At 43.0% G+C, this 14,804-nt stretch overlaps 1 pseudogene; it reads right to left on the bottom strand.

The window, feature by feature from the left end:
• LOC141091372 (chymotrypsin-like elastase family member 1) overlaps nt 1-14,578 on the bottom strand; it is a 33,118-nt pseudogene extending 18,540 nt beyond the window's left edge.
• Nucleotides 14,579-14,804: the final 226 nt, after the last annotated feature.

Genomic DNA, 14,804 nt, shown 5'->3' with positions numbered 1-14,804 from the left:
CCCACTCCAAATCCCCCCACACATTAACCCCCATCCCCACTCATTAACCCCTCCACACATTAACCCCCATCTCCACTCATTAATCCTCCCACTCAGTAACCCCCATCTCCACTAGTTAACTCCCACACTCATTAACCCCATCTCCACTCATTAACCCCCTAATCATTAACCCCCATCTCCACTCATTAACCCCCCACATTAACCCCCATCACCACATCAATCCCATCTCCACACATTAACCCCATCTCCACACATTAACCCCCATCCCCACTCATTAACCCCCATCTCCACTCATTAACCCCCATACATTAACCCCCATCCCCACATTAACCACCATCTCCATCCATTAACCCCCATCTCCACTCATTAACCCCCCAATCATTAACCCCCAATCATTAACCCCCATCTCCACTCATTAACCCCCCACATTAACCCCCATCACCACATCAATCCCATCTCCACACATTAACCCCCATCTCCACACATTAACCCCCATCTCCACACATTAACCCCCATCCCCACATTAATCCCATCTCCACTCATTAACCCCCATCCCCACATTAACCACCATCTCCATCCATTAACCCCCATCTCCACTCATTAACCCCCCACATTAACCCCCATCACCACATCAATCCCATCTCCACACATTAACCCCCATCTCCACACATTAACCCCCATCTCCACACATTAACCCCCATCCCCACATTAATCCCATCTCCACTCATTAACCCCCATCTCCACTCATTAACCCCCATACATTAACCCCCATCCCCACATTAACCCCCATCTCCACCCATTAACCCCCATCTCCACTCATTAACCCCCATCTCCACTCATTAACCCCCATACATTAACCCCCATCCCCACATTAACCACCATCTCCATCCATTAACCCCCATCTCCACTCATTAACCCCCATCTCCACTCATTAACCCCCATACATTAACCCCCATCCCCACATTAACCACCATCTCCATCCATTAACCCCCATCTCCACACATTAACCCCCATCTCCACACATTAACCCCCATCCCCACATTAATCCCATCTCCACTCATTAACCCCCATCCCCACATTAACCACCATCTCCATCCATTAACCCCCATCTCCACTCATTAACCCCCCACATTAACCCCCATCACCACATCAATCCCATCTCCACACATTAACCCCCATCTCCACACATTAACCCCCATCTCCACACATTAACCCCCATCCCCACATTAATCCCATCTCCACTCATTAACCCCCATCTCCACTCATTAACCCCCATACATTAACCCCCATCCCCACATTAACCCCCATCTCCACCCATTAACCCCCATCTCCACTCATTAACCCCCATCTCCACTCATTAACCCCCATACATTAACCCCCATCCCCACATTAACCACCATCTCCATCCATTAACCCCCATCTCCACTCATTAACCCCCTGGCCCCATCCCCACATTAACCCCCATCTCCACTCATGAACACCCCCCATCTCCTATCTTCGGTGGTTCTTCAGCTCCACAGAGGAGCACACTTACCACCAGCGTTCGCTCTGGGCGCCGGGGAGTGACGTCAGCAGCGTGATCACATGACCTGATCACTCTGCTGACGTCGCTCTGACTCTGCGGTCAGAGCTTCAATTGTACTGGATAGACGCCAGTACAATTGCTGCCTGGGAGTCGGCGCGGCCTCCTTCTCTGCGTCGGCTGTCAGCTTGACAGCCGACACAGAGAACCGCCGACTCTCAGGATGGGGGGCGGCAGAACGCAGCCGCGGGGCGGGAGACACAGCGGACCGCTGCATTAGGCGGCCGGGCGGCCCGACTGCGCCCCCCTGCTGCCTGTGCCCGGGGCAACTGCCCCGGCTGCCCCCCCCTGGATACGCCACTGGGTGCTAAACCACTGCGGAATCCGCACAAAGTAGTGACATGCTGCGGATTTAAATCCGCAGCAAATCCGCGAGGAAAAATCCGCAACGTGTGCACTGCGTTTTTCATTTTGCATAGACTTAAATGGTACTGTACAACGCAGTAGAAACTGCTGCGGATCCACAGGGCCAAATCCGCTGCGGATCCGCAGCAGAATCAGCAAGGTGTGCACACACCCTTACTCTCCCTCTCTGGTCCAGCACTGAGGCTACTGCTATGATGTCCGTCATTGTCTGCAGAGATGCAGCCAGTGGTTTGAACGTCTTTGTGCGGCTCTTTCTGTTAACTTACAGCCACTGACTCACTGATTGGCTGCAGTTCTGTCAATGTGAAGTCAGCGCTGCAGACAGTAGCATGCATAAATCAGGAGCAGTGGAGGAGACTCAGCGCTGGACCCGGGGATGGTAGGTAAAGGGATTTAAAAAAAACTGCAGTCAACAGATTGAGTTTTTTTTGCAAAAATACAAAGCCTAGACTATTTTAATTCTACCATCTGTATCATGACCCCATTACCTGGACCACTATCAGTTTTAACTTAAAGTTAATCATCTACCCATCGATTTATCTGATAATTCAATAAGACTGTATTAGAAAAGTGATGATTACCTGTCCACACAATGAGCAGCAGTCAACACACGGTTGGCACAGATGAGGGAGGCTCCGCAGGTGTGGTACCAGCTGCTGCCAGACAGATACTGGAGAGTTACCTGGAGGAAGCCGATAATACAGAATATTATCAATAATGATAAACCTTTCTTTTTAAAAAATCTTTTTTATTTTGCGATCAAATCTGATAACAGTTTACTTTGTGCATTTCTTTCAGAGTGTTATTAGATACTGGTCCATAAGACAGATTTGTAATGTGAATCACGGACATCAGAAGCTAGAGATCACTAAAAATGATGCTGTCAATTGCCCATGCTGCAGTGGTAATTCAATGGTCCCTGACGTTTCAGCAGACCTTTGCTTCTTAGATTGCCAATGTAAACACTTACAAATGGTTAATTTACTTTTAACATTAATAATGTTGATTTTTTAGCTGTGCTGATTCTAAAATGGTCACCATAACCCAGAATTTGCAGGGGATGGTGATAGAAGCAGGGTGAGTGATAACAGCCCTTGATTCATATCAGGGCAGAAAAGGAAGTAGTAGAAGTGACGGCAACCCCAGGGCCCCAAGGATGATCTATTTGAGAAACCCTTGCTTCATGGTAGAAGACTCAAATAGTCATCGGAAGTAAGAAGCAAAAAACAGACAAAAAGTTTGAGTAGAGAGGGAAGGGTAGGGACGTTTGAATTGAAGTATATTAGAAAAATGGTTAGATTATTAAAATAAATTTGACATACAGTATAAAATTCACTTGGTTTTGGACAACCCATTTACATAAGTTACTGATTATTTTTAAAGTTATCACCAGAATAGAAAATGTATACTTGATACATTTTATAAAAAATAAATAAACATTTTTTTATTGAGATGCTGAAGTCACAAATTAACTTATAGTAGAGATTTTCAGATTTTGTATCTATGGCAAACTTCCCTTGAACTCTGGCAGCTCAGTGTCATCAATTAGCCTTGTGGCAAATGATTATTAGTTTGGTGGGATCATGAAAAAGTTATTCTTTTTCCTCATCCTGTTCATACCTTAATAATCGCTAGATATATTCTTAATGCCTACCTGCCTTTTATTTTTTCAGTTTCTTAAAGGGACTCAGTGTTAGGGCTGTACTAAATTAAAATAAACTATAAAGCGCAATCGCAACCTGGGGTCCACTAGCGAACACACTGCATTATAAACACACAGAGCAAACGGGAAGCAGAGTACCAAGCTCTGCTAACCAGCAAGTGGCATTGGAAAATATAAATACCAAGCTCAGCTAACCACCAAACGGCATTGGAAAATATAAATACCAAGCTCAGCTAACCACCAAACGGCACTGGAAAATATATAAATACCAAGCTCAGCTAACCACCAAACGGCACTAAAAAATATAAATACCAAGCTCAGCTAACCACCAAACGGCACTGGAAAATATAAGTACCAGGCTTAGCTAACCACCAAATGGCACTAAAAAATATAAATAACCAGCAAGCGGCATTAGAAAATATAAATACCAAGCTCAGCTAACCACCAAACGGCATTGGAAAATATAAATACCAAGCTCAGCTAACCACCAAACGGCATTGGAAAATATAAATACCAAGCTCAGCTAACCACCAAACGGCACTGGAAAATATATAAATACCAAGCTCAGCTAACCACCAAACGGCACTAAAAAATATAAATACCAAGCTCAGCTAACCACCAAACGGCACTGGAAAATATAAGTACCAGGCTTAGCTAACCACCAAATGGCACTAAAAAATATAAATAACCAGCAAGCGGCATTAGAAAATATAAATACCAAGCTCAGCTAACCACCAAACGGCATTGGAAAATATAAATACCAAGCTCAGCTAACCACCAAACGGCATTGGAAAATATAAATACCAAGCTCAGCTAACCACCAAACGGCACTGGAAAATATAAATACCAAGCTCAGCTAACCACCAAACGGCACTGGAAAATATAAGTACCAGGCTTAGCTAACCACCAAATGGCACTAAAAAATATAAATAACTAGCAAGCGGCATTAGAAAATATAAATACCAAGCTCAGCTAACCACCAAATGGCACTGGAAAATATAAGTACCAAGCTTAGCTATCCACCGAGCGACACCAAAAAATATAAATAACCAGCAAGCGGCACTGGAAAATATAAATACCAAGCTCAGCTAACCACCAAACGGCACTGGAAAATATAAGTACCAAGCTCAGCTAACCACCAAACGGCACTGGAAAATATAAGTACCAAGCTTAGCTAACCACCGAGTGACACCAAAAAATAAAAATAACCAGCAAGTGGCATTGGAAAATATAAATACCAAGCTCAGCTAACCACCAAACGGCACTAAAAAAATATAAATACCAAGCTCAGCTAACCACCAAACGGCACTGGAAAATATAAGTACCAAGCTCAGCTAACCACCAAACGGCACTGGAAAATATAAGTACCAAGCTTAGCTAACCACCGAGCGACACCAAAAAATATAAATAACCAGCAAGTGGCATTGGAAAATATAAATACCAAGCTCAGCTAACCACCAAACGGCACTGGAAAATATAAGTACCAAGCTTAGCTAACCACCGAGCGACACCAAAAAATATAAATAACCAGCAAGTGGCATTGGAAAATATAAATACCAAGCTCAGCTAACCACCAAACGGCACTAAAAAAATATAAATACCAAGCTCAGCTAACCACCAAACGGCACTGGAAAATATAAGTACCAAGCTTAGCTAACCACCGAGCGACACCAAAAAATATAAATAACCAGCAAGCGGCACTGGAAAATATAAATACCAAGCTCAGCTAACCACCGATCGTCACAGAAAATATAAGTACCCAACTCAGCTAACCACCAAGTGGCACTAAAAAATATAAATAACAAGCTCAGCTAACCTCCGAGCGGCACTGAAAAATGAGAAGTGTGCAATACCCTGTTAACCCGCAGGGAATAAGCACGTGAGTTGAGCTTGCACCACATCTGACCCTTTCTAACCACACATGTGGCCGAGACAGGTGCTAAGTCAAGCAGAAGGCATATATATGTCTATTTTTGGGTGTGCGCCTTTATACGCATGGATCTTTTCCTCTTTTCCATTGCATACTACTCTCTGTGCATTGTGCAGCACCCCTGTACGTATTAGATTCTATTTTATATATACCCCTAAGTAGTGCTCCCTATTTCATTAATCTTCCACAGATTTCAGGGATGTGTCACTTATTAGGTTGTGTGCTGTTGTTTCAATATAATAAGTGTTTTATCAGCAGGAGATAAATTGTTTTTATCACTACTGGACAAGCTGGTCCAGCCCGTCCCAAGCAATGATAAGCAGCTTACTGTCAATATACAATATACATAGAGAGCGGTGGTGGGGGGTGGGATTTGCTTTGTGAGCTCTACTACATCTACAGCAGAGAAAACTCTGATTGTATCACACCTGCTGCACCCAGTAATGTGAGTGAGACATAGCTGGAATCAGGGTCTCTTTCCCTACATTATGCTGTTCTCAGATGAGGTAGCAAAAATCTGGTAACAAATTACCTACTTTTTACTTTATTTTTTAACTACTTTTTATCTTTTTGCTCCACTGGAGCACAGTTTTTATTAATGACTGCAGACCATGTGGCAGTAAAGGCCCCGTTACACATAACGATGTCCCAGCGATCCCACCAACGATCCGACATGGATGGGATCGCTGGGACATCGTTAGGATGATCGCTGGTGAGCTGTCACATAGACAGCCCCTCCAGCGATCAGGATCAGCGAGCAAGCTGGTTTCCAATGTAAACAGTGGGTATCTAAGAGCCAGGACTGTCTCTAAGAACACACTGACAACCCCAACTCACCACAGAGACAGATTTCCAATCCAAAACTGGGTTATGAGTTTGCAACCAGGGGAACCCCAGAACAATAGTATCGTGCAAATTATGCAGCACCAAAAATGTACAATTTTCTTCGTGGTCTGGGGCAACTCGCATTATCACCTGGTTCCAAAACTGAGGTTTATTCTCCGCCAAAGGAGTGGCATCAATACCCCTCAAAGGAATAGGCGTCTGCAGAGGCGTCATGGACAAACCACAACGTTTAGCAAAGTCCAAATCCATCAGATTCAGAGCTGCTCCTGAATCCACAAAAGCCTTAGTGGAAAATGTGGACAAGGAGCAGATCAGAGTAATTGCCAAAAGGAACTTAGGTTGTACACAATGTGTGTACAAAACATTTCTCTTGTTTAGGGCAGACAGAAATAGTATGAGTGGTGTCTCCACAGAAAAAACACAGCTTATTATGCCTTCTAAACTCCTGACGTTGCGCCCTAGAAAAAACCCCATCACATTGCATAGGTTCAGACATTTGTTCAAAAGGTGGCAGCGCCTCCCGTGTAGTTTTACGTTCAACTTGAATGGCTAATGACATAGAATCATCCAGACCAGAGGGAACAGGAAATCCCACCATAACATCTTTTACGGTCTCTGACAAACCTTTCCGAAAGAGAGCCGCCAATGCACTATCATTCCATGTAGTAAGGACCGCCCACATTCAGAATTTTTGACAGTACAACTCTGCAAGATCCTGACCCTGCTCTAATGCCAACAGGGTTCTCTCAGCTTGATCAACAGCATTAGGTTCATCATACAACAACCCCAAGGCTTGAAAAAATGCATCCACATTTGTCAAAATAGGATTTTCAGGTGTCAGAGAAAAAGCCCAATCCTGGGGATCGCCACGCAGCAAGGAGATGACTATTTTAACCTGCTGCACAGAGCTCCCCGATGAATTAGGCCGGGGTCACACTGGCGAGGAATACGGCCGAGTGAGAGGCGCTAAAAGCACGCATTACACACAGACAAATGATTCTCTATGGGGTCCCTCGCACCAGCCGTATATATTTCTCATCCATATTCTACGGTCCGTGCCAATCGCAGCATGCTGCAATTGTCAGCATAGTACGGCCGTAGTATGCCAATGCAAGTCTATGGGTGCGCAAAAAATACGGATTACACATGGACCACACATGTGACTTGCGAGAAAAACGCACCAGGTGTCTTTTAGCAAAGCCGGCAATTCAGTGCGCTATACAGTAAACTCACACAGACAGTTTTAATAAAGAAACCAAAGAATAGATATAGACACATAGAATACATATATGTATTCTATGTGTCTATATCTATTCTTTGGTTTCTGTTAGAAACCCTGTCATAGGGCTCCATTATATGTCCATTTTGCAAGCCTGCGAGAAAATCTCAGCATACGGATGCCATACGGATTACATACGGATGCTTACATGCGCAAAATACGCGACCACACCTTGATTACGGATGACATACGGAGCACTGTTTAGGGGCCATTCATCCGTATTACGCATGTAAAATACTGACCATATTTTGCGTCGGATAGTGTGACCCCGGTCTTAGGCTTCAAGGCAAGAAATAATTTACAATTATTCTTAAAATTCAGAAATTTAGACCGATCCCCAGAAAACACATCAGGAGTAGGAATCTTAGGTTCAGCAGCATGTGACTGAATGAGGTAGGTGGAAATTCCCTGCACTTCAGCAGCAAGTTGCTCCACACGATCAGACAATTGCTTAATCTCCATTAGGAAAAAAAAAATCCTCCTACGGCCCCAGAAAAAAAAAGAGGAAAAAATATACCAAAAAAAAAATTCTGACACTTTTTTTCCTTTTGTTTTCTTTTCCTTTTCCCTTAAACAATCTTTCCCTGCTTTTGAGTACCCTAGAATCTGCAGTATGGCTGGTGATTCTGTTATGAATGGGTCACCGAGGAGGCACAACAAAAAGCTAAGTCCCAGAAAACCAGAGAGGTTGGTCACTATGCAGATTGCAGATCCCTGATCTTAACCACACAACTAACAGTAGCAGTGGAGCGTTCCTACGTTGTTCCTAGACGCCTCGTCACCGCCGGAGGACTACATAAACCTAAAGCAAGAAAAGGGAAAACTAACTGCCCCAGAGCAGACCCCAAAGGAAAAGACAGCCCCCACACATGTATTGACGGTGAAGCAAGATGAAAACACATACACAGGCAGGAAAATAGGCTGAGCAAATGATGGGGCCCAACTAACTAGAAAGGACAGGAAAGGAAAGCCACTGTCTGCAATCTGCCAAAAAACCCTACCAAAAATAATGTCCAACACGTCTGCTAGCAAAATTAACCCTGAAGTCACTAGACTTCTCCCACTATATCAGCACTCTGAAATATTCTGAAACAGAGCAAGAAGAGGCCAATCTAATAAGGGACAAAAAGGCAAATTGGCAAATACATATAAATAGGAGTGGAAGTTCAGCATAGCCCCAGCAGGGGTAAGCTGACCACACAAGAAACTGAATTAACCAACAAGCGAAAGTGTGAACATTAGCAAAAAACAAACTTAACTTAAGAAGACTGGAAGAGAGCTGAAGTCCAAGACCTGAGAAGCAGACTGAATCACCAGCAGCAGGATAGGGCGTCGGCTGTCTTATATCCAGTCTGATACTCCAGAGATCCAATCATTATCCTTCTCATCAGGTGGCAGATCACTACCACTTAAACCAACCTCACTACCTCCTGTCACCACCAGAGGGAGAACGGAAGGAGAACTCTCAACTGGAGGAGCAGAAAATTAGCTCATAACAGTTAAGCCAACGCTGCTTGCAGATCCGCTGGGACTGATGGTGTGATGCAGCAAAGATGGTGTAGCTCCCCACAGGTGGAGCTGTAGTCCCAGGGCAGTGCAGGTGCAACGGATCTGGAGAAGTGCAGGATGGTGTGGATGCTGGCAACCAGATGTAGTGGTGCCGAAGGTGTTAGCGCACAAATCAATGGAGGACACCAGAGCCTCCGTGCAATGTCCTCCGGGGTAAAGACTCAATCAACCTCCTGTGCAAGTCAGGGCTCTCCTCTCCAACACTCCGCCAACATGTACCTTCCTGAACGACTCCGCCAATGCGCCTTGTGGTGTGAAGCACTCCAGTACTTAGTTACCCTGGAATACCTCCTGTCTAGATGTTCCTAGAACTCTACTTGTATGACAGACAGCTGTAGCCTGCTCGAGGATGCCGGCTCTCACTCTGTGTTGCTGTTGTGTCCCAACTTCCCAAGTCTTGGATGGCAGTAGTGCATTTACAGCCAACTACAACCTTGCGCTGAGAACCTTTAGGCAGGGTTCCTATCCAACCCACTTCTCCTCTCTGTTCTCTTCTCCTTCGTTCCGTACTTGTCTCTCCTTCCTATGGATGCTTAGGTTACAGTTCTACGTCTCTCTCCTTCTCCTCAGACCCGTCCTCAGACTCTCCTGACTGACTGTCCTCCCGACTCCCCTAGGGGACTGACCTGTAATTCTAAACCTTCCCAACCTTTTATATGGATCTAAACTCCACCCACCTCCCAGCACATCTCATGTTACGAAGCAAGGACCCACGAAAGGTGCTCTGCTACCCTCTAAGCATGGAGCTGCAATCTGTTCCTTTGCTGAACTATCCTGTGTGCGGGTGCAGGTGTTGGAGTGTGGAAAGGAGCCCCCAACTTACCAGGACGGTGGGGCACCACACCTTAGGAGAAGGTGCAGTACCTCTGTGGCGACTGAGCCTCAGGGGCACCACACTATATTTTACTTTTTAGCTCAGCCTGTTCTGATTGACTGCTCCGTATTAGCACAAGCCCAGCATGAATTTCACTTACTACAAATGAGAATGATAAACTATAAACAACTAGAACTATTAGATTATCAGGTGATCATCACAAATGATCGTCAATAAGGTGGAACATTGATATTACAAACAGCAATTGTACTCTATGCAGTCACAGAACCGAAACCTGATAGTAGTCGGTATATTTTCTCTGTAGAATGTATCCATCTATCAGTACATAAAAGTGACAACTAACCTGCCAGGGCCAAGCATTCTTTGCTGCATCACTGCCTCCTACCACACGTACATTTTCATTAACTTCAAAATAGCGGATGTCTTCATCAAGACATTGTCCTATAGACAGAATATTACAGATAATAGAAATTGCAGGAATTGGTAAAAAAGTATGTTTATTAACCCCTTCACTACCAAGGGTGGTTTGCACGTTAACTCCCGGGCCAATTTTTACAATTCTGACCACTGTCCTTTTTATGAGGTCATAACTCTGGAACGCTTCCATGGATCCCGGTGATTCTGACACTGTTTTCTCATGACATATTGTACTTCATGTTAGTGGTAGAATTTCATTCATATAACGTGTGTTTATTTGTGAAAAAAATGGAAATTTGGCAAAAATTTTGAAAATTTTGCAATTTTTCAACTTTGAATTTTTATGCCCTTAAATCACAGAGATATGGCACACAAAAAATTTAATAAGTAACATTTCCCACATGTTTACTTTACATCAGCACAATTTTGGAACCAAATTTTTTTTTTGTTAGGAAGTTATAAGGGTTAAAAGTTGACCAGCGATTTCTCATTTTTGCAACACCTTTTTATTTTTACGGACCACATCATATTTGAAGTCACTTTAAAGGGTCTATATGATAGAAAATACCCAAAAGTGACACCATTCTAAAAACTGCACCCCTTAAGGTGCTCAAAACCACATTCAAGGAGTTTATTAACCCTTCAGGTGCTTCACAGGAATTTTTTAATATTTAAAAAAAAAATGAACATTTAACTTTTTTTCACAAAAAAAATACTTCAGGTTCAATTTTTTTTATTTTACCAAGGGTAACAGGAGAAATTGTACTGCAAAAATTATTGTACAATTTGTCCTGAGTACGCTGATACCTGATATGTGGGGGGGAACCACTGTTTCGGCACATGGCAGAGCTCAGAAGGGACGGAGCGCCGTTTGACTTTTACAATGCAAAATTGGCTGGAATTCAGATCGGACACCATGTCACGTTTGGAGAGCCCCTGATGTACCTAAACAGTGGAAACCCCCCACAAGTGACCCCATTTTGGAAACTAGACCCCCCAAGGAACTTATCAAGATATGTGGTGAGAACTTTGAACCCACAACGGCTTCACAGAAGTTTATAACATACAGCGGTACAATTAAAAAATCATATTTTTTCCACAAAATGATCTTTTCACCCCTAATTTTTATTTTACCAAGGGTAACAGGACCCTAAAAGTTATTGTGCATTTTGTCCTGAGTACGCTGATACCCCATGTGTGGGTATAAACGACTATTTGGGCGCATGGCAGAGCTTGGAAGGGAAGCAGCGCCATTTGACTTTTTTGGCTGGAATTGAGATCGGACACCATGTCGCTTTTGGAAAGCCCCTGATGTACCAAAACAGTGGAATCCCCCCACAAATGACATCATTTTGGAAACTAGACCCCCCAAGGAACTTATCTAGATGTGTGGCGAGAACTTTGAACCCCCAAGTGCTTCACAGAAGTTTATAACGCCCTTGAGTGAAAATAAAAAAATCATATTTTTTTCCACAAAAATGATATTTTTGCCCCCAATATTTTATTTTCCCAAGGGCAACAGGAGAAATAGGACCCCAAAAGTTGTTTTGCAAATTGTACTGAGTAGGCTGATACACCATATGAGGGGGTAAAACACTGTTTGGGTGCATGGCAGAGCTTGGAAGGGAAGGAGCACCATTTGACTTTTTCAACAGAGAATTGGCTGGAATTGAGATCAGACGCCATGTTGCGTTTGGAGAGCACCTGATGTGCGCAAATAGTGGAAACCCCCAATTCTAACTCCAACCCTAACCCCAACACACCCCTAACCCTAGCCCTAACCCTAACCCTAGCCCTAACCCTAGCCCTAACCCTAGCCCAAGCCCTAACCCTAGCCCTAACCCTAATGGGAAAATTGAAATAAATACATTTTTTTAATTTTATTATTTTCCCTAACTAAGGGGAAGATAACGGGGGGTTTGATTTACTATTTATGGTGGTATTTATACTTGGCAGCTGTCACATGCTAAAAGACGCTTTTTATTGTAAAAATAGTTTTTGCATCACCACATATTGAGAGCTATAATTTTTCCATATTTTGATCCACCGAGTCATGTGAGGTCTTATTTTTTGCGGGACGAGTTGACATTTTTATTGCTACCATGTTCGGGCATGTGACATTTTTTGATCGCTTTTTATTTCGTTTTTTGGGACGCAGAATTTACAAAAACCAGCATTTCATGAATTTCTATTGGGTGGTGCGTTTACGTCGCTCCGCGTGCGATAAAATTGATAAAGTGGCTTTATTCTTCGGGTCGGTATGGTTACAGCGATACCTCATTTATGTCTTTTTTTATGTTTTGGAGCTTTAATGCAATGAAAACAATTTTATATAAAAAATAATTATTCTTACATCGCTTTATTCTGCGAGCTATAACTTTTTTATTTTTTTGCTGATGATGCTGTATGATAGCTCGTTTTTTGCGGGACAAGATGTCATTTTCAGCGGTACCATGGATATTTATATGTGTCTTTTTGATCGCGCGTTATTGCACTTTTTGTTCGGCGGTATCATAATAAATCATTATTTTTTGCTTTGTTTTTTATTTTTATTTTTTAAGGGGTTCGCTTAAAGGGTTAACTAATGGGACGGTTTTATAGGGCGGGTCGTTACGGACGCGGCGATACCAAATATGTGTACTTTTATTGTTTTTTTTGTTTTTTTTCCAAAAAATGAATTTATTGGGGAATATTTTTTTTTTTAATTTATTTAGCGATTTTTAAAAAATTATTTTTACACTTTATTTTAAAATTTATTACAATGTCCCATGGGGGACATAACTTTCATGTGACAGATCGCTGATCTGTCACATCACAGATCGCTGTGACAGATCAGCGATCTGTCAGAGGCACTGCTGCAGGCTTCCTCATGCCTGCGCTCTGCGGGCAGTGAGGAAGCCAGCTTCCTGCAGGCCCCCGGAGGTCCCCGCCGCCATATTGGATCCGGGGACCTGCAGGAAAGGAGCCCCCGCAGCAGCGCTGCACATTGCGCTGCCGTGGGGGGCTCAGGGAAGCACGGAGGGAGCCCCCTCCCTGACGATGCTTCCCTTTAACACCCGGTACACCGCGATCGTGTTTGATCGCGGTGTACAAGGGGTTAACGTGTCGGGGGCACGTTGTGCTGGGTGTCAGCTATGATAATTAGCTATGACGTAATATTCCGTCCATGGTAATTAGGGCCCAGGGCACATGGACGAAATATTACGTCCAATGAAGGAAAGGGGTTAAGACAAAGGTGTTTGTTCTGAATGGTGCAATTTTTTTTCTTAAATTATTTGAAAGTGTTAATATTAGTCAGGACTGCATATGACTCTGCAAGGATGATTCAGAACCTTCATAGTTAGTATAATTTATATATAGGATGTATGTATGGGGAGGGGGAAGGGAGAGTCCAAAGGGAATTGGCTTCTTGGACTAGTCACCTAAGTGTTAGTCCTCGGCCAATTCTTAAATGTATATTATTGCTGAACCGGTGCATTGTGTGATTCATGCCGCTCATGGCACAGTGAGCGTTAATCAGCTGTCAGGTTCCCTTTAAATATGTGTAAATGCATCATTTTCAATACTCTTTGGAAAGAGAATCGCTACAGTTTCCCATACATATTTCACTCCACAAATCATTGTCAGACTGAGATGTCTGACCAGGGATACCATTTTGATCAATCATTTCATTGATGAATTGATGAACCATAGTACACATATGCTCTAGTTGGTAATGATCAGCAGAATATGTCAAAAAAGTCTAATAATGCAGATCACTCCTTGAGTAAACCTCAATCTTCTGAGGAAGCCATTACATTTCCATGCATTCATGTTCCACAATAATAATTGTTTTAGTTGATATTTGTCTAAAGTACATGGTCACATTTAATATCTTTCAGCTGCTTATTTACATCTATTAATATAATAGTAATATATTCAATTATCAGCAATGCATTACTTGTTCTTAGTTTACTTTTAGAGATTTGGGAAAATTATTGAAAAATTAGCAATAACATTTTTGGTCTAAAAACTGGTGTTACTATATATTGGAAATAATGGGAGACCTTACCACAGATGACAAGAGCCGCGAGTACAAGAAGCCTGAGCATTGTTAGACGATTCCCTGAGAAACCTCCTGTGCTCACCTTGGCTTGGTGTCTCCTTATATACAGTTGTGGCCAAAAGTATTGACACCCCTGCAATTCTGTCAGATAATACTCAGTTTCTTTCAGAAAATTATTGCAAACACAAATTCTTTGGTATTATTATCTTCATTTAATTTGTCTTAAATGAAAAAACACAAAAAGAATTGTCCTAAAGCCAAATTGGATATAA

The sequence above is a fragment of the Dendrobates tinctorius genome, unplaced genomic scaffold (genome assembly GCF_039654945.1).
Source record: "Dendrobates tinctorius isolate UK_male_01 unplaced genomic scaffold, ASM3965494v1 ptg000051l, whole genome shotgun sequence".
Lineage (NCBI taxonomy): Eukaryota > Metazoa > Chordata > Amphibia > Anura > Dendrobatidae > Dendrobates > Dendrobates tinctorius.
The sequence above is the reverse complement of the archived record's forward strand: the minus strand, read 5'-3'. Positions and strand labels throughout refer to the sequence as shown.